General features: G+C 45.4%; 1 protein-coding gene across 3 annotated transcripts in view; it reads left to right on the top strand.

The window, feature by feature from the left end:
* Positions 1 to 19,153, top strand: part of CYTH1 (cytohesin 1) — a 670,960-nt gene that overhangs the window by 414,316 nt on the left and 237,491 nt on the right. The gene's annotated exons all lie outside the window — the stretch shown is intronic.

The following is a 19,153-nucleotide window of genomic DNA, read 5'->3' as shown; positions in this document are numbered from 1 at the left end:
CTTTCCAACCAATAATAGTTCACAAATACATTCTCGTCAAAACAGACAACATGACAACAATGTATTATCTAAACAAGCAGGGAGGGACGCACTCCACGCAGTTAAGCCTGCTAGCACAAAAAATTTGGCATTGGGCAATTCACAACCAAATTCGCCTAATTGCACAGTTTATACCAGGGATACAAAATCAACTCGCAGACAATCTCTCTCGAGATCACCAACAGGTCCACGAATGGGAAATTCACCCCCAAATTCTGAACACTTATTTCAAACTCTGGGGAACACCTCAGATAGACTTGTTTGCGACAAGGGAGAACGCAAAATGCCAAAACTTCGCATCCAGGTACCCACACAAACAATCCCAAGGCAATGCCCTATGGATGAACTGGTCAGGGATATTTGCTTACGCTTTTCCTCCTCTCCCTCTCCTTCCTTACCTGGTAAACAAACTCAGTCAAAGCAAACTCAAACTCATATTGATAGCACCAACTTGGGCAAGGCAACCCTGGTACACAACGCTGCTAGACCTATCAGTGGTACCCTGCATCAAATTGCCCAACAGGCCAGATCTGTTGACACAGCACAACCAAAAGATCAGACACCCAGATCCAGCATCGCTGAATCTAGCAATCTGGCTCCTGAAATCCTAGAATTCGGGCACTTACAACTTACCCAAGAATGTATGGAAGTCATAAAACAAGCAAGAAGGCCATCCACCAGGCACTGCTATGCAAGTAAATGGAAGAGGTTTGTTTGCTACTGCCATATTAATCAAATACAACCATTACACACAACTCCAGAACATGTAGTGGGTTACTTGCTTCACTTACAAAAATCTAACCTAGCTTTCTCTTCCATTAAGATTCACCTTGCAGCAATATCTGCATACCTGCAGACTACCTATTCAACTTCCCTATATAAAATACCAGTCATTAAAGCATTCATGGAGGGCCTTAGGAGAATTATACCACCAAGAACACCACCTGTTCCTTCATGGAACCTAAATGTTGTCCTAACTAGACTTATGGGTCCACCTTTTGAACCCATGCACTCCTGCGACATACAGTTCCTAACCTGGAAGGTGGCATTTCTCATCGCCATTACTTCCCTGAGAAGAGTAAGCGAGATTCAGGCGTTTACTATACAGGAACCTTTTATACAACTACACAAAAATAAAGTCGTCCTAAGGACCAATCCTAAATTTTTGCCAAAGGTTATTTCACCATTCCATCTAAATCAAACAGTGGAACTTCCAGTGTTCTTTCCACAGCCAGATACCGTAGCTGAAAGGGCACTACATACATTAGATGTCAAAAGAGCATTGATGTATTACATTGACAGAACAAAAAACATCAGAAAGACTAAACAACTCTTTATTGCATTTCAAAAACCTCATGCAGGAAACCCAATTTCAAAACAAGGTATAGCCAGATGGATAGTTAAATGCATCCAAATCTGCTACCTTAAAGCTAAACGACAGCTGCCCATTACACCAAGGGCACACTCAACCAGAAAGAAAGGTGCTACCATGGCCTTTCTAGGAAACATCCCAATGCAAGAAATATGTAAGGCAGCCACATGGTCTACGCCTCACACATTCACCAAGCACTACTGTGTAGACGTGTTATCCGCACAACAAGCCACAGTAGGTCAAGCCGTATTAAGGACATTATTTCAGACTACTTCCACTCCTACAGGCTGATCCACCGCTTTTGGGGAAATAACTGCTTACTAGTCTATGCACAACATGCGTATCTACAGCGACAGATGCCATCGAACTGAAAATGTCACTTACCCAGTGTACATCTGTTCGTGGCATCAGTCGCAGTAGATTCGCATGTGCCCACCCGCCTCCCCGGGAGCCTGTAGCAGTTTGGAAGTTACCTTCAATTATTTATATATGTATCATCTCAACCTTAAATAGGTGCATACTTAGTCACTCCATTGCATGGGCACTATTACTACAATTCAACTCCTACCTCACCCTCTGCGGGGAAAAACAATCGACGATGGAGTCGACGCCCATGCGCAATGGAGACAAAAGGAGGAGTCACTCGGTCCCGTGACTCGAAAGACTTCTTCGAAGAAAAACAACTTGTAACACTCCGGCCCAACACCAGATGGCGAGCTATTGCACAACATGCGAATCTACTGCGACTGATGCCACGAACAGATGTACACTGGGTAAGTGACATTTTCATTGTGTCATTTATTGCTTGCGGATTCATTTCAGTTGAGAATGCCATTCCTTCTGTCCCTTCTTGTCTTTCAGGACTCATTAATCTTTTGGGCTAATTTTGTATACTTGTCCATTTTGTCCGTGGTTGGAGGGTACAACCCCTTTGTTGTTTGTCCTGGCACTCTCTGCTTTTGCTGTGAATTCCTTAATTGTACCAGATCAGTCCATTTTCTCTCAGTTTTACAATGTCCCTCTCACTGTGTTTTAGTTCCCGTAAGGAGTGCAATGTAGTGTTTCCCTTCAAGTGACACTCAGTTGTTAGTGCCCAGCTGTCAGGTTTCCTTCCTGCCCCCACTATCTGCCCCCTCCTTTGGTCTTCTAGACACCCAGTCGGCTAGTCTTTTTTTTTATGGTCCGCCTTGCTGTCTCGTGTCTATTTTGTGAACCAGGAATTCAATACTGAACCATTTCTCAACTTTTTTCTACTGCTGCCTAGTCTCTACCCACCAGCTTTAGCCATTAATTGTCAATAGGGAGGGGTGGTGCAGTTCAAGCTTCTAGGGTCCCACAGTGCCACTAAGTTCCCCCTGCACGGAAGCATTTCTTCATGCCTCTGGGGTCCCACAGTCCCGTTCCCCCCCTCCCCCGCACAGACTCCTCTCTGCCACTGTGCCAAGCCCTATGTGCTCTCAGCCACCTGTTGTGACAATCTCTTGGACCGGTGTTGGTTTCCCATGTTTTAGTTTCATTTAGCTTCATTTTACATTTCATATTTTATTTGTTTTAGTAAGGCTACTTTTAGCAGTGAGGCTTTTATATGTTTTATCAGCTTGCTTTTATTCCAGGAATATAGAGAATGCACTGCGTGTTTAAGTACCCTTTGCACAACATGTAATCATTACTTTCTGTCAAAGGCTAAGAACACTGTACATGATATGCTAGTTTATGTTGCAACAGGATCTAATACCTAGATACAGCATTACATCAGAACTGTGCTTCCAGTACAGTACAATATTAGTATATAAGTGATGCACTGACCCTGAAGGGGCAAAGAGCATTCCAGCCATGGCCATCCTGTGACAAATGCTGTTTGACATGCTTTTCAGCTGATGCAACTCTACCAGCCCCATAAAGGATTGCCATCTACACTGCAGGCCGACTTCTGACACTATCCTCAGGGATGGGGCTGGGGCTAGCTCCTTAGATCAGACCAGGCAGAAGGGTACACCTGCTATGCTCTCGAGTATATTCTTGGGTTAGGTAGGAACTTCTAGCACATCTAGAACCACATTCACCATGGTTGGATTGTTTATTTTCCATGTTTATAACGCTGATTACTTTGCTTTTTCACCTTCATGATTATCGCAGCTCAGTTGCTGTATGCCAGATTGCAATTGTTTCAATAAATGTATTGAAAACATATCTTGCACCATCTTTTGTGTCTTGGGTGGGAATGCATGAGTAATACAACAAAAGGGTAAGATCTATTTCCATGACTTCCCTGGGGAGCCAGAGTGCCATGTTGAGGTTGCCACAATTACCTTCTACCCTGGTTGGTTTGGTGTTCAGGTAAGGCACTGTGAGCTGGCCAGGAATTAGGCCAACAGTTTCTGATGGTGTGGACGTACTCAGACTCCCACAATCTAAAGTTCTGTTGTCCTAATACATTCTCAGTCAGATTATCATAGTAGGAACTGTAACATGGCACCACCAACGTACTAAGGTATGGTTCTTGTTTAACGGGTCTCACCTGAGTAGTTTCTCTTGTGTGCCCAAGGTGCTCAATTCACCATTATACAAAGAAATCCATAATGTTAGGGAAATATCCACCTCAGCAATATAGGTAGCATGTATATTTGTCTGTAGGTTGTTCAAGCTTGAACGTTTAAAAGGATACCCCACATAGTATTTCTTCCTCTGAATTACGTTTATTAAAATGGCGAATTCAGTGGTTATTCCAGTAAATTGTAGATATGCTGTCACACAACATTTACTTCAAAATGGGCTACCTAATGGGAGTTGAGATGTTACGTTTGTGGTAGAGGTGCACGATGCACACAAAACTGAAACGTTGTACTTGTGAGCCACTTTTCCTGCAGGTGATGCCAATACAAACACATTATATGCATACACAGTAAGAAACGCTTCACAACATTACAGAACATAGAACTATTTAGAAATGCCATTAACATTCCAGGAACTTCAAATTGATTCCAAGGTTCCAACCATGCGTTGTTGAACATTTTAGATTGGGTCCCCTCAGTAATGACAGGCCACAAGGCCAGGTTCAGTTGCCTACACCCCATATCAAAGTATACAGAATTTAGCAGCGGATGACGTACGCGCATTATATAACAATTTAGTTAGATTATATAGATGCCTAAAACAATTTGTGATGCACACTTTAAAAGCTGCCCCAGCGAGTGCTACTCAAGCTGTTCAACATCAATTGTCTGTGCCTAGGTAAAGTGTCCACTATACAGGAGGAAGTTCCACTGTGAATTGCTAAAAAAAAAAAATCAGTCTGAAGCAATGTTTCCCCATACCGGGTGCAAAGATAAACATAGAATTCTCACAATGTGCTTACCACTCAAGATGGTATTCTTTATTGATGACTAATACTCTGGGCACAGTTTTTGCTGCAATATATACTATAACTCATGTTACAACATGCCTTGCGGTGTTACCAGAAGTATTGAAATGGATCAAAAATGAATAACTGACTGCCCCTGTCCTGGATTTGGGGATGAAGTTAATTGGTATCTTTGCCTTGGTATCCTCAGTTATTTTAGGAAAAATAAAGGGGGAAGCAGCAGCACTGACAGTTCGACAATGGCTTGCGCAAGTTCCTTTTATTGTCCAGGAGCGTGAGTTAAAAACAACTATTGCCGAAGCCTATCCAAGCGTAGGTCGCTATAACTTAGGGTCCGGACCAACTAAGCCACAGCTTAAAGGTAATCCTGAAAAGAATAATACCAAACAAGTACAAGAGTCTTCTAAAAAATTCTGGAACAAACAAAAATCAAATATAGACAAAATGAAATCACAGGGAGGATCTCTGCAGCTGGAGAGCTCTGAAAAACGTTATAATTTACGCAACCGCGATAATTTGAAACAACGTGACAGGTATACTGTTACACCCCCTTCTCCTTCCTTTCAGGACTCATCCAACAAAAGGTCAGAGAAAGCGGGGCAGTCAGATCGTAGACAAGAAAAATATGTGAAACAGAAAAAGGACTTGCAGCGCTCAGCTGACATAATAAAGAAGGAAGAGAAGTTTCCTCAACTAAAACCCCAATTTAAAAAGAGGTTTGCAGGAATTTCAGCAAAATATGCCACACATATTGAGAACATTACTGCACAATAGGATGTGGGCAATGACTCGGCTAGGCAGTGTGGAAAAGATCACAATAGTTCACCAGAATCTTCAAGAGTTTCTGGGTGTGAGAACCACTAATGACTACATAGAGGTTGAAGTCCCAGATAGGCGAGTTGCCTCTCCAGACCGTGTCTATAACTTATACATATTGAGGAGGACATAATTCGCACAATTAATTTTCTGGGAAACACTAACACTCAGTTGTGACATTCTCTTGGCTGAAAAAGATTGGCCACTGGAGTTTGTCAAAACCCTCCCACAAGGGTGTAAGAAGTTGGCTCAGTATATACTATTTCAAAGTAAGAAATAGTGTGCACAGAGTCCAAGGGTTCCCCTTAAAGGTAAGATAGTAGCAAAAAGAGATAATTCTAATGCTCTATTTTGTGGTAGTGTGGTCGAGCAGTAGACTTATCAGAGGGTAGTGTTAAGCATTTGTTGTACACACACAGGCAATAAATGAGGAACACACACTGAAGACAATTCCAGGCCAATAGGTTTTTATATAGAAAAATATATTTTCTTAGTTTATTTTAAGAACCACAGGTTCAAGATTTACAAACAATACTTTAAATGAAAGGTATTCCACTCTGGTATCTTAGGAACTTTGAATCATCACAATAGCATGTACAGTTTTGGCAAAAATGGCAATAAGCTTTTTTTTAAATGGACACTGCAAAAATCAACAGTTCCTGGGGGAGGTAAGTATTTGTTAGGTTCACAGGTAAGTAAAGCACTTACAGGATTGAAAGTTGGGTCCAAGGTAGCCCACCGCTGGGGGTTCAAGGCAACCCCAAAGTTACCACACCGGCAGCTCAGGGTCGGTCAGGTGCAGAGGTCAAAGTGGTGCCCAAAACCCATAGGCTTCAATGTAAATAGGGGTGCCCCGGTTCCAGTCTGCCAGCAGGTAAGTACCCACGACTTCAGAGGGCAGACCAGGGGGGTTTTGTAGGGCACCGGGGGGGACACAAACAGGCACAGAAAGTACACCCTCAGCGGCACAGGGGCGGCCGGGTGCAGAGTGCAAACAGGCATCAGGTTTGTAATAGGATTCAATAGGGAGACCCAGGGGTCTCTTCAGCGATTCAGGCAGGCAAGGGGGGGCTCCTCGGGGTAGCCACCACCTGGGCTAGGAAGAGGGCCGCCTGGGGGTCGCTCCTGCACTAGAGTTCGGTTCCTTCAGGTCCTGGGGGCTGCGGGTGCAGTGTGTCTTCCAGACGTCGGGTTCCTTGAAGCAGGCAGTCGTGGTCACGGGGAGCCTCTGGATTCCCTCTGCAGGCGTCGCTGTGGGGGCTCAGGGGAGTCAACTCTGGCTACTCACGGGCTGGCAGTTGCCGGGGAGTCCTCCCTGTAGAGTTGGACTTCCGCAGGTCGAGCCGGGGGCGTCGGGTGCAGAGTGGAAAGTCTCCCGCTTCTGGCGGGAAACGTGTGATCTTTAAAAGTTGCTTCTTTGTTGCAAAGTTGCAGGGTTGTTTGAACAGGGCCGCTGTTCTCGGGAGCTTCTTGGTCCTTTTAGATGCAGGGTAGTCCTCAGAGGCATCAGAATTCGCTGGACCCTGTGGGATGCGTCGCTGTTGCAGTTTTTCTTGAAGTGGGGAGACAGGCCGGTAGGGCTGGGTCCAAAGCAGTTTTTGTCTCCGTCTTCTCTGAAGGGCTTCAGGTCAGCAGTCCTTCTTAGGTTGCAGGAATCTATCTTCCTAGGTTCTGGGAGGATAGTAGCCAATGGCTACTAGCCCTGAGGTTGGCTACACCCTCTTTGTGCCTCCTCCCGGTGGGGAGGGGGGTCACATCCCTAATCCTATTGGGGGAATCCTCCATCTGCAAGATGGAGGATTTCTAAAAGTCAGAGTCACCTCAGCTCAGGACACCTTAGGGGCTCACCTGACTGGGGAGTGACTCCTCCTTGTTTTTCTCATTATCTCCTCCAGCCTTGCCGCCAAAAGTGGGGGCAATGGCCGGAGGGGCGGGCATCTCCACTTGCTGGGATGCCCTGTGGCGCTGTAACAAAGAGGGTGAGCCTTTGAGGCTCACCGCCAGGTGTTACAGTTCCTGCAGGGGGAGGTGAGAAGCACCTCCACCCAGTACAGGCTTTGTTCCTGGCCACAGAGTGACAAAGGCACTCTCCCCATGTGGCCGGCAACATGTCTGGTGTGTGGCAGGCTGGCAAAACTAGTCAGCCCACACTGGAAGTCGGGTATGTTTTCAGGGGGCATCTCTAAGATGCCCTCTGGGTGTATTTTTACAATAAAGTGCACACTGGCATCAGTGTGCATTCATTGTGCTGAGAAGTTTGATACCAAACTTCCCAGTTTTCAGTGTAGCCATTATGGTGCTGTGGAGTTCGTGTATGAAAGACTCCCAGACCATATACTCTTATGGCTACCTTGCACTTACAATGTCTAAGGTTTTGCTTATACACTGTAGGGGCATAGTGCTCATGCACCTATGCCCTCACCTGTGGTATAGTGCACCCTGCCTTAGGGCTGTAAGGCCTGTTAGAGGGGTGACTTACCTATGCCACAGGCAGTGTGAGGTTGGCATGGCACCCTGAGGGGAGTGCCATGTCGACTTAGTCATTGTCTCCCCACCAGCACACAGAAGCTGGCAAGCAGTGTGTCTGTGCTGAGTGAGGGGTCCCTTGGGAGGCATAAGACATGCTGCAGCCCTTAGAGACCTTCACTGGCATCAGGGCCCTTGGTACCAGGGGTACCAGTTACAAGGGACTTACCTGAATGCCAGGGTGTGCCAATTGTGGAGACAAAGGTATAGTTTTAGGGAAAGAACACTGGTGCTGGGGCCTAGTTAGCAGGCCTCAGCAAACTTTCAAATCATAACGTGGCATCAGCAAAGGCAAAAAGTCAGGGGGTAACCATGCCAAGGAGGCATTTCCTTACAAAGGGGAAGATGGGATTTTACTGTCTTTCTCAGTCCTCGTTGCTGAGCAAGTAAAGCAAACATACACTGTAGATTGGACTCTTACGCAAGCCTCAGCACTATACCGCAACCATGTGGGTTAGAATAATACCTATAGGATCCAGGCCGGAAGTGGAACCACAATATCCTGTAAAGCCTATGTGAGGGAGATTCTCTTAATTCGAGTACCAGGGAGTAATTGAACCCTGGTCCCAGTTGCTAAGCCAGGTCATTCCTATAAAATAGTCTTGGATTAGAGACATTTAAATTATCACACACACACAGTTGAAATATAAAATTCACACAGTGCGGCATTAGTGAATAATATTGCCCGTAAAAATCACAAAACAACCCTGGATATTTCCAATGGGTTTTAGTGCGAAAATATAGCACCTGAAAGCAAGGTGCTAACTTCGTTGTCAGCGCTTTGCTCCCAGCTCCGTTTTTGATTGCTCCCACGAGGGTATAAGAACAGTCCAGGGCTGTTCTCTCCCTGTGTAATGTCAAATTTGATGGTATGTGTGGCTGTAGATACACATGCTCTGTATACTTCTGCCATCTAGTGTTGGGGCCGGATGTGTGCACGTTGTTTTTCTTCGAAGAAGCTGTTGGAATCACAAGGTGAAGTGACCGCTCCTCTCAGTGATACTGCGCATGGGCATCGACTCCATTGTTAGAATATTTTCTTTTCGCCATCCGGTTCGAATGTGTCCTTCGGTGATCTGGTTCGAGACTGTTTAGGCTTCCTTCAAGTCATTCTGCATCTCCATACTTGTCTGTATTGTTTTCGTCTGCATTCCATTCACATACATTGAAAACAGGAAGAAAATCCCTCTTTGTCGGTTCGATGAGTTTCGCTCCAGGCCTTCAAGCTTTGCTTGGTCGGGCTTCTCTTTGTTATTTGCACAGTATCGGTACAGGTAAAGAATGTGCTACTGATGGAACGAAAACCATTTAGATTTTATCCTAGCTGCCATGCTAAGTACCAGCACACAGTACTCCGATCGGTTTGCAGCCTCTGTTTATCTTCTGACCACGACGAGTAGAACTGTGAGGCCCGTTGATCATTTCGATCAAATTCAAAGAAAACATTGCGGGATCGTCTGGCTCGTAGAAAGGAAATGCAATGTAAGGAGTTGGAAGAGACACCGGACATCTTCGGTCTCCACGACATTGAATCACAGGAAGAACTGCATGAGACTTCCGCAGCAGAGGACGAGGCCTTTTCCATTCTAGACTCCAAATAGGACTCTCAGACTGAGATCAGCGTGCACATAGAGGAGGTTCTATCAGTGCGGCATGCAGTGAGTACAAAGGCCTCTATCCTGCCAACCAAAAAACATTTTTCACCGACCGAACATGAGGCTGCTGAGCCACCACTTCCAGCAGGCCTTGATAGGCACCAAAAAATCGTTAAGGATGCCCTGCCTTCAGTCTCTGCTTCAAAGGCTAAGTCAAAAGCCCCCACCACTCCTCAGACTCGAAAGGTTTCGGCACCGAGCATACCATTGATATCTTTAATCCCAACGACACTGACCATTTTGACTCTGAAACACAAGGTTTCTTCGGTTTTGAAAGTTTCGACTTCGGTATCAAAGTTGACTGCTTTGGCACAAGATCCTATTTTATAGACTATGGCGGAGAAACTCGATCCGAAACAAAAGACAATGCATATTCATCCTATTACTGGTCGTATCTTCGCAAAATCAGTGAAGCTGACACCAACTCAATCCAAGCGTCAGTCTTCATTTGGAGGTCATTGTTTTACCAACACCTCCTAAGAAAAAGAAGGACATTGCCACCAGTCCTATTCTTCCACTTTCACCACCCTCTCCTCCACCTTCTTCACCACACGACTCACAAGCAGATGTAGAGGACATAATTAGGGGAACTTCACAGAGTTCGCAACAATCCTATATAGAAGATCAAGGAGGGGATGATGACACACAACAGCCGCAATTAGATCCCTGGGACACATATATTGATCCACCAGGTGACCCAGGCCCAAATTTATATCCAGCTAAACCATCCCCACCAGATGACACCACATCTTTTATTAAGCTGGTAGCTGGGGTGGCTGCATATCATCAGTGCCTCTTACACAAGGACTCTGTATAAGATGATTTTCTGTTTGAAACCCTTTCCTCCACCACTAGGATTTGTCAATACCTGCCAATGTTTAAAGGCATCACCCCGTAATGCGGGGGACATTTTTTAAGGACCCTGTCTGTCCTAGAATAATTACACCTAGACTCGATAGAAAATATAAGGCAGCTCCTTCTGATCCTGCTTATATTAGAGGTAATTTTCCACCAGACTCCTTAGTGGTATCAAAAACTCGTAAACACGCTGATTCACAAACCTCAGCAGACGCCCGTCCTAGATAAGGAATCTAAATTGATTGATGTATCAGGCAAAACGGTGGGGGTTCTGGCATCCAATCACTGGAGAATTGCTAACACCCAAGGGCTGTTAGCAAGTTATGATAGAGCACACTGGGATGAAATGGAGGACCTCATTCATCATCTTTTAGAGGAAATAAGAAAAAGGGACAACAACTTGTGCAGGAAAACAAGTTAATTTCAAATAATTCTATCACATGTGCTCTTGATGCAGCAGATAGACCTGCTACGAATATAAACACTAGCATAGTATTATACAAACATGTCTGGTTGCGTATATCAGCTTTTAAACCTGAGGTGCAGCAAATACTGCTAAATGCCCCTTGTAGTAAGCTGGTTTGGTGTGTGGTGGGTACCTGTGGTACTTATACCTAATACATGGTCCAGGTATCCCCTCTTAGTGAAGTGTAGGCAGTCTCTCGAAGCCAGGCTCTCTAGCGGTAGCTGTGGATGAGCAGCCAATGCTTAGCTAGGAGACATGCACAGATCATGCAATACCACTGTAGACACACACCACTTAGACAAAGGAAAGAACACACTCAGTTGTACAAAAATAAAGGTACTTTATTTTTGGAACAAATCACCACAAATTACTAGAGGGGGGCCCATCCTTAGGAGGTAAGTAATACAGTAAATATATACACTAGCAATCAGAAATAGGCATAGAAAAGGTTAGAAAACAGTGCAAACAGTAATAACCTATAGTGACCCTAGGGGAGCACAAACTATATACTAAAAAAAATGGAATGCGAACAAGGTACCCCCATCTAAGTAAGTAAGATGTGTAGAGGGGAGCTGGGACTACTATAGAACCACAAAGGTGAGTAACACAGTACCCCCCAGTGGCCAGGAATGCAGGAGTAAAACACTGAATTTTCCCCAAACCAACCAAAAGGAGGGAAATAAAAAAAAGAAGACACCCAGAGAAGACTGCAAGAAAACCAGCAGTGGACTCCTGAAGAAAGAAGATCTGTGTAGAAAGGGAACCAAGTCCAAGAGTCACAGTGGAGTCCAGGAGGATTAGGAGGTACTACCCACTAAGCTGTGAATGCAGGAGTTGGTCGACGGTTTTGAAGAACAGGTCAGCACTGCAGCCCAGGAGCTGGAGAAGAGTTCCAGATGGATGCAGAAGGGGTCCCATGCCAGAAGGAAGATTGCAGACAGGTGTCGGTGCAGGATTTCCACCAACAAGCCGTGGCAAAGGCAAACTCGCGGTTAGTCGATAAGAGATGCTGCTGAGGACCAGCAAGGCCCAGGAGGGGAAGTCACAGGAGACCCTCTGCATCGCAGAGAATCCACAGGAGCATAGGCAGCACCCACAGGAGTCCACAGGATGGGGACACAGGAGTTGTAAAAGGAGCTCACGCAGCACTACAGAAGTGGATGCCGCACCACAGGAGAACCACACAGGAGACTGTGCATTGCAGGATGGAGTGCTGATGGCTGGAGCTACACGTCGCCTGAGGATCCCTTGGAGGAGATGCTAACAAGCCTTGGCAGCTGCACGGGGGTACTAACCTGCATGGAAAGGCAAAGGCTTACCTCCACCAAAGTTGGACAGCTGGCAGAGAGGACCGAGAGGACTACTCCGGACTACCACCCGTGATACAGTATCCACGTACCTCAGCAGGAGAGGGGATCCACAATTCTTCTTGTGCAGGCTGAGGAATTGCAGTCTTTTGAGGATGCACAGTGAGGAAATTGTTGCAAAGCTGGCAGGAGCCCTTGAAACAATGTTGCTGAAGAGTCCTTTCCTCAGCTTGTCGGTTCCTGGAGGTTCCAGTCGCAGTTCTGGAGGCCAGAAGTCAAAGTAAAGTTTGCAGAGGAGTCCTGCAAGCCGAATCTGAGGACCCACCCCAAAGTAAGACCCTATATAGCCTAAAGAAGGGATTGGTCACCTAATCAGGTAACTACCTATTTGATGTCACCTGCCTGGCCTGGCCACTCAGATGCTCCCAGAGTTCCCTGCCAGCCTTGGAAACAAGATAGCAGAACCCAGGGATCCTCTGGAGGAGCTCTGGGCACCTTCCCTGATGTGGTGATGGACAAGGGAGTGGTCACCCCCCCTTCCCATTATCCAGTTTCGTGCCAGAGCAGGGACTGGAGGTCCCTGAACCGGTATGGACTGATTCATGCATGGAGGGCATCAAATATGCCCTTCGAAGCATACCAGTGGCTTGGAGAGGCTACCCCTCCCAAGCCAGTCACACCTATTTCCAAAGGGAGAGGATGTTACATCCGTCTCCCAAAGGAAATCCTTTGTTCTGCCTTCCTGGGCTTGATCAAATCAAGCAGCAGGGAGGCAGAAACCTGTCTGGGGGGTCACAGCAGCTGGGCTGCCCAGAAAAACCAGTAAGACTGGTGGTAGCAATGCTGGGGGACCTCTAAGGAGCCCCCAGAATGCATGGAATCATACTTTCAATACTGGCAACTGTATTGGGGCATGATTCCGACATGTTTGATACCAGACATGACCATGTTCGGTGTTACCATTATGTACCTGGACATAGGTAGGGACCGATGTCCAGTACACATATAAAATGGCATCCCCACACTCACGAAGTCCAGGAAAATGGGGCTGGAGTTCTTGGGGGCACCTCTGCTAGTGCAGGGGTGCCCTCACACACAGTCACCTGCACCCTGCCCTCTGGGCTGAGAAGGCCTACCATAGGGGTGACTTAAAAGAATGTATGATGGAACAACGCATGCGCCAACCACGCATGCCTGAATAACGCGGTCGGAAGAACAACTGCGTTGTTTCCACGAATGCCTTTACCACTATTTTTTTGTTCTAAAGGCATGCCTAGAAAAGGCATGTGTGGAATGCATGCGTGGTTTTTGCATGCTGTCCTCCCCACCCACCCTAAAAATATATCTACCCGACCCACCCTCCCGCCCTAAAAATAAAACTATCTCCACCCCCCACCTGCCCCTAAAAACTGCCCCAATACCCCCACCCACCCTGAGCCCTAAAACCTAAACCGACCCCCACACTTGCCCTAAAAACTGACCCCCACCCCAAAAATAAATCTACCCCACCCCTAAAAACAATATTACCCCAACCCCCACCCACAAAATAAAACTACCCCAATCCCTCGACCCGCCCCAAAAATATAACTACCTCGACCCCACATCCACCCCTAAAAACTACCCCGATACCCCCACCCACCCTGAGGCCTAAAACCTACCCCAGACCCCCACCTGCCTTAAAAACAACCAACCCCACCCCCAAAAATAAAACTACTGACCCCTAAAAACAAAATTACCCGACCCCCCCTAATCTCCCAAAAAACAAACTACCCTGACCCCGCCCCCAAAAACCAAACTATCCGACCCCACCACAGCCAAAACACAAACTACCACGATCCCACACCCCTAAAAAAGAAACTACTCCTAACCCCCCACTCTCATAAACCAAGCAACTCCAACCCCCACCCCAAAAGCACTAACTACCCTGACCTTCCACTTCCAAAAGCACTAACTACCCTGACCTTCCACCCCAAAAACACTAACTACCCAACCCCCACCCCCAAAAACTACTCCGACCCCCCAAAAAACAAACTACCCCGATCTCCCACCCCCCAAAAAACAAACCACCAAATCTCCCACCCCGAAAAACAAAAGTACCTTGACTCTCCACCCCCAAAACAAAACTGATCCCCACCCCTAAAACCAGAACTGCCCCGATCCCCCCTAAAAACCAGAACTACCCGATCCCCCACCCCTAAAAAAAAAAGACTACCCTGACCCGTCCCCACCCCAAGCCCTTAACCCCTCACCCCTAAAAACTACCCCCAGCCCCATTTACCTGACCGCATCCTCTCCTGATGGTGTCTCCCTTTTTTTCTACCTTAACCACGCATGAGCGCATTGTTCAGCAAATGTGTGGTTAAGGCAGAAAAAAAGGGAGTCAACGCAAACTTAGTTCCGCTTGCATTAACAATGTAGGTCGTTGTTCCGGATATTCCCTGACTTAGAGTGACCTGTAGTGAAACCGGGTGTGTGCACCCGGTTCACGCAGACTGCACTGGCAGGCCTGCAGAAGCCTTTGCATGGGCTTCCTATAGGAGCAGAATAACTGCTGCAGCCCATAGGGATCCCCTGCCTAGGTACCATATACTAGGGACGTATATGGGAGGACCAGTATGCCAACTGTAGGGAGCAACGGTTACTAACAACCAAATTTAGAGGAGTGAGCATAATCACTGAGGCCCTGGTTAGAAGGAGCCCAGTAGACACAGTCATACACAGTCAAACATATTGACAAATAGGCCGGAAGTTGGGGTAACCAAGCTAGAAAGAGGCTACTTTCCTACACCTCTTTTGATCAGCAACACATTTTTGGCCCTGAGGTAGACCAAACATTGGAGAAAATGAAAAAAGACACTGAGGTAGCCAAATCTATGGAGACACTTCACACTCCCACTAATCGTGATTCCTTTCATAGGCCTACCTTCAAGCAGGGCAATAAACAATCTGTGTCAGATTCCTCTACCTTTTTTAGGCAACACTGTGAAACATCCCCTTCTAGAGGATTTTATAGAGGCACATATAGGGGACACAATTCAAAAGGCAGAGGAAAGGGCCTCTCCACTTGTGCCACACCATCCACAACAAAGCAGTGACTCTTCTTATTCCCCCTGATCATTCAACACCGTCGGGGGATACCTACAACAGTTTTTTCCAAATTGGCAAAAAATAACAACAGATCGGTGGGTGTTGGATATTATCCAACATGGTTATTTCTTGGAGCTCATCAACACACCTCCAAACATACCACCACGCAAGCACAAACTCCCTGCAGAACACTTACAATGGTTCAATCAAGAAGTGCAGGCTTTACTTCAGAAAGGAGCAATAGAGCTAGTACCTGTTCATCACAGAGGGACAGGGGTATATTCATTATACTTCCTTATTCCCAGAAAGGACAGTTTAATTCAACTGATTCTAGATTTCAGACCATTAAATCATTACATCCTATCAGAGCACTTTCATATGGTATATTGGAAAGTAGTATTTCTGGTAGCAATCACTTCGCTAAGAACTTGCCCTTCAGGCATTAACCTTGGAGGAACCTTTTTTTCAAATACCTGAAGATAGGGTAGGCCACCACTTTTTAGAGGGCACTGCTTTACATTCTATGCAGAGCATGTATACCTACAGCCCCACATGCCATCAAACGGATTATGTTACTTACCCTGAAAGCATCTGTCCGTGGCATGTAGTGGTGTTGATTCACATGCACCCGCCCTCCTCCCTAGACACCTGTGGCCGTTGCAGTATTATCTTACACTTCATATGTATGGACATCTCTTTCTAACACTCTGCTCACATTCCATTCTCACCCAACTGGGAAAACAATCTAATAATGGAGTAGATGCGCAAGCCCAGTATTAATGATAGAAGTTGTCACTCTACCTTGTGACTTCAACTGCTTCCTAGAAGAAAAACAACTTGCACACATCCTGTCCCAACACTAGATGGCAGAAGTATGCTGAGCGTGTGAATCTACACACTACATGCCACAAACAGGTGCTTAAAAGGTAACATAATCCTATTGCATTATATCGATTCAAAAGCATTGTCCGATGTCTATGACATATATTTGACGGCTGGTGACTTAATGGTGACTTAAACACTCATTTAGCCGGTGTAAATCGCATTGTTTCGGGATCTGCTGAAGATGGCTACAGATTCAATTTTAAGAAAACAAAAATTGCTTTTTTCAGTGTCCTGTTCCAAGGATACGAGCTGTCAGCTGAATGGAAGAGCCTGGCACCACACATCTTTGAGAAGTGTGCACAGTTGCAACCATCAAAACTACAATTCTTGTTAGGAGTTTTCAATTTTGGCAGACATGACATTCCAAGTTATGCACAATGCATAAAACCACTGAATGTGAGAACAGCACACTGACGTTCTTTTGTGCCAGAAAAGAACATCAGAATTGTTATTGTACTACTTGACTTGAGCTCAAATTCTGAAGTTATTTTCTATTCTGACACACATTTTGATGGGTTACTAACCGGTTTTCTCACTCAAGTGTTGAAAATTAACAAGCGTGGCACAGTTTTATGCATTCATCTATACTGTTATTGTTATGTAAACCTGCACCACGTACACACACACTTCTAAAGATATCTGCCAGAGGTTATGCAAAGCCAATGGATGTTTCTTTAATGGTTAACATGCAAAAGCTCAGCCATATACATTTATGCAATGCATCCATTACTCTTAGCTTTGCCAATAATGGCTTATGATTTGTGTGCTTATTTGTCCCCTCCTTGCTGCTAAATTTTGACTTGACCACACTACATTACTGAATGGAAAGGCTCCTAGTTGTAGGTGCTTCTGAAAACCTGGGTGTCTTAGGTTTCCTACAACAGATAAGTTGAAACCCCTTCAACAACTGTTAAATATCTGCTGCTGTTTAAGGAGTCTCATTTGCAGACTTAACCACACCACTTGGCAGGATGAGCACCAATTTGTTTCTTTGTGGTGTCTGAGAGCTTTACATGAGGACGTGGAGTTTTATATAGCGCATACTCGATCGCAATATCTCTTTACATGACTACGCATATAGCATGAAGTCGATTGGAGGAGCGCTATACAACACTTCGTGAAGTTACATATAGTGCAAACTTGTACTTAATTTTATTTTCAAACAGCTTATTACTCTTGTCTCCCCTCCTTCATAACTTGAATGCACAGCGTAAAACTTTTCACAAAACTGGCACAGCGCCTGAAAGTCATTGGGTATGTATGGAATTCAAGATTGCAGGGCGCAGTACGTTATGTGGCTAAAAGAGATCCAAGGGACATCTAGGGACAGCCTGTGGTACTGCCCCCTTTCCCCTGCTTTGTGCACTTTATAACGGTAAATGTTGCAGGATTTTTTTCAGCCAGCATATTATAAGTGTGAAAGCTTTAACGTAACCCTGTTCCTCATTACATTTCACATGCTTTACTTAATCTTGTTTTTTTTGGTCCATGCTATCCAAAGCGTTCCCACTGTAATTAACGTTCTCCGTCAACAGATGTCTCAAGTGTGGCATAGCGCCAAAGCTGCTCCCTTTGTAACTGGAGAACAAGGTTCAAGTATCGGCGTCGGTTCACCATCCCTTGATTATAGGCAATTCACTTAATTTCCCTTTGCTCCCCAAAAAATTAATGTGCACTTGTGTAACATAATTGGTGCTCCTGTAAAGCGCTTCGATGCTTGCTGGTCGAGTTCGCACTATATAAAACTGCAAAATATCTGCAATGATTTTGGAGAAGATTTTAAGCCATAAGTCGTCCAGCATCAAGAATTCACATAGATGCTGAGCTTGAATTTGCTTTAAAATGTATACCCTGTCATTCTTTGTGGCATGAAAAGGTGCTTTCAGTCGGGTATGGTGCGGTGTCCATCGGATTTCCCCCTGAAATTTTTACACACAGGCAAAAACGTCTCTCACTCTGGGAAGACTTAAAAAATGTCATTTCACAAAGTAAATTAATCCACATTCCTCCCTCTTTCTCGTGCCCCTTAATCCCCACTTGTTCATCCTGCTTACCATATAATAGTATGTTTCAGCCATTGAAAGCGTGGCATGAAAAAGTGTGTTTACACAGATTAGTGATTTTCACATTGTTTAAAGCCACCCCTCCAGTTCCAACTTCTTCTTAGTAACAGCAGCGAGGAGATGTCAGCCATCATGACTCAGTTTTGCCCCATGTAAAGCTCCACGTCTGTCGTGGACTCTTAAGTAAACGATTTACAGGAGATATACTCTCCCAGCTACTGACAACTGCAGCCTAATCCACGTCTCTACTTATGCAACCATATTTACAATACTTTTGCCCTAGTTCTTTTTCCCTGGGGCATCTTAAGGGTTTTGGGAGCCCTGGGCAAAACGTATTTTGGATGCCCCTGTTTGTAACAGATTTGAATTGATGTTCCAGCTCTTTCTCGCCCTCCTTGGCCAGGTCACTGACAATGCACAGGCACACCTGTCCAAATTCTTAATGTGTTTACATCTAATATTCAGGGATAGTGATGTGTGTTTTCAGTACTTGTAACACAGCAGCAGCTCACTAATATTACCGCAAATAATCTCTGTGACATTCTCCCATTTCTCATATGTGAGGTCCTGTTTTGGTCTTAAACAACTTTTTTTTATGGATGCTGCATGAAACTAACAACATTTTTCTGAAAATGTCAGCAACAGTCCAACACACATTACCCGCATTAAAACGAAGTTAAAAGAAAACAGTACTAAAAACAATCTATGAAATGTTCAA

Source organism: Pleurodeles waltl, chromosome 7, assembly GCF_031143425.1.
Source record: "Pleurodeles waltl isolate 20211129_DDA chromosome 7, aPleWal1.hap1.20221129, whole genome shotgun sequence".
Taxonomy (NCBI): Eukaryota; Metazoa; Chordata; class Amphibia; order Caudata; family Salamandridae; genus Pleurodeles; species Pleurodeles waltl.
The sequence above is the reverse complement of the archived record's forward strand: the minus strand, read 5'-3'. Positions and strand labels throughout refer to the sequence as shown.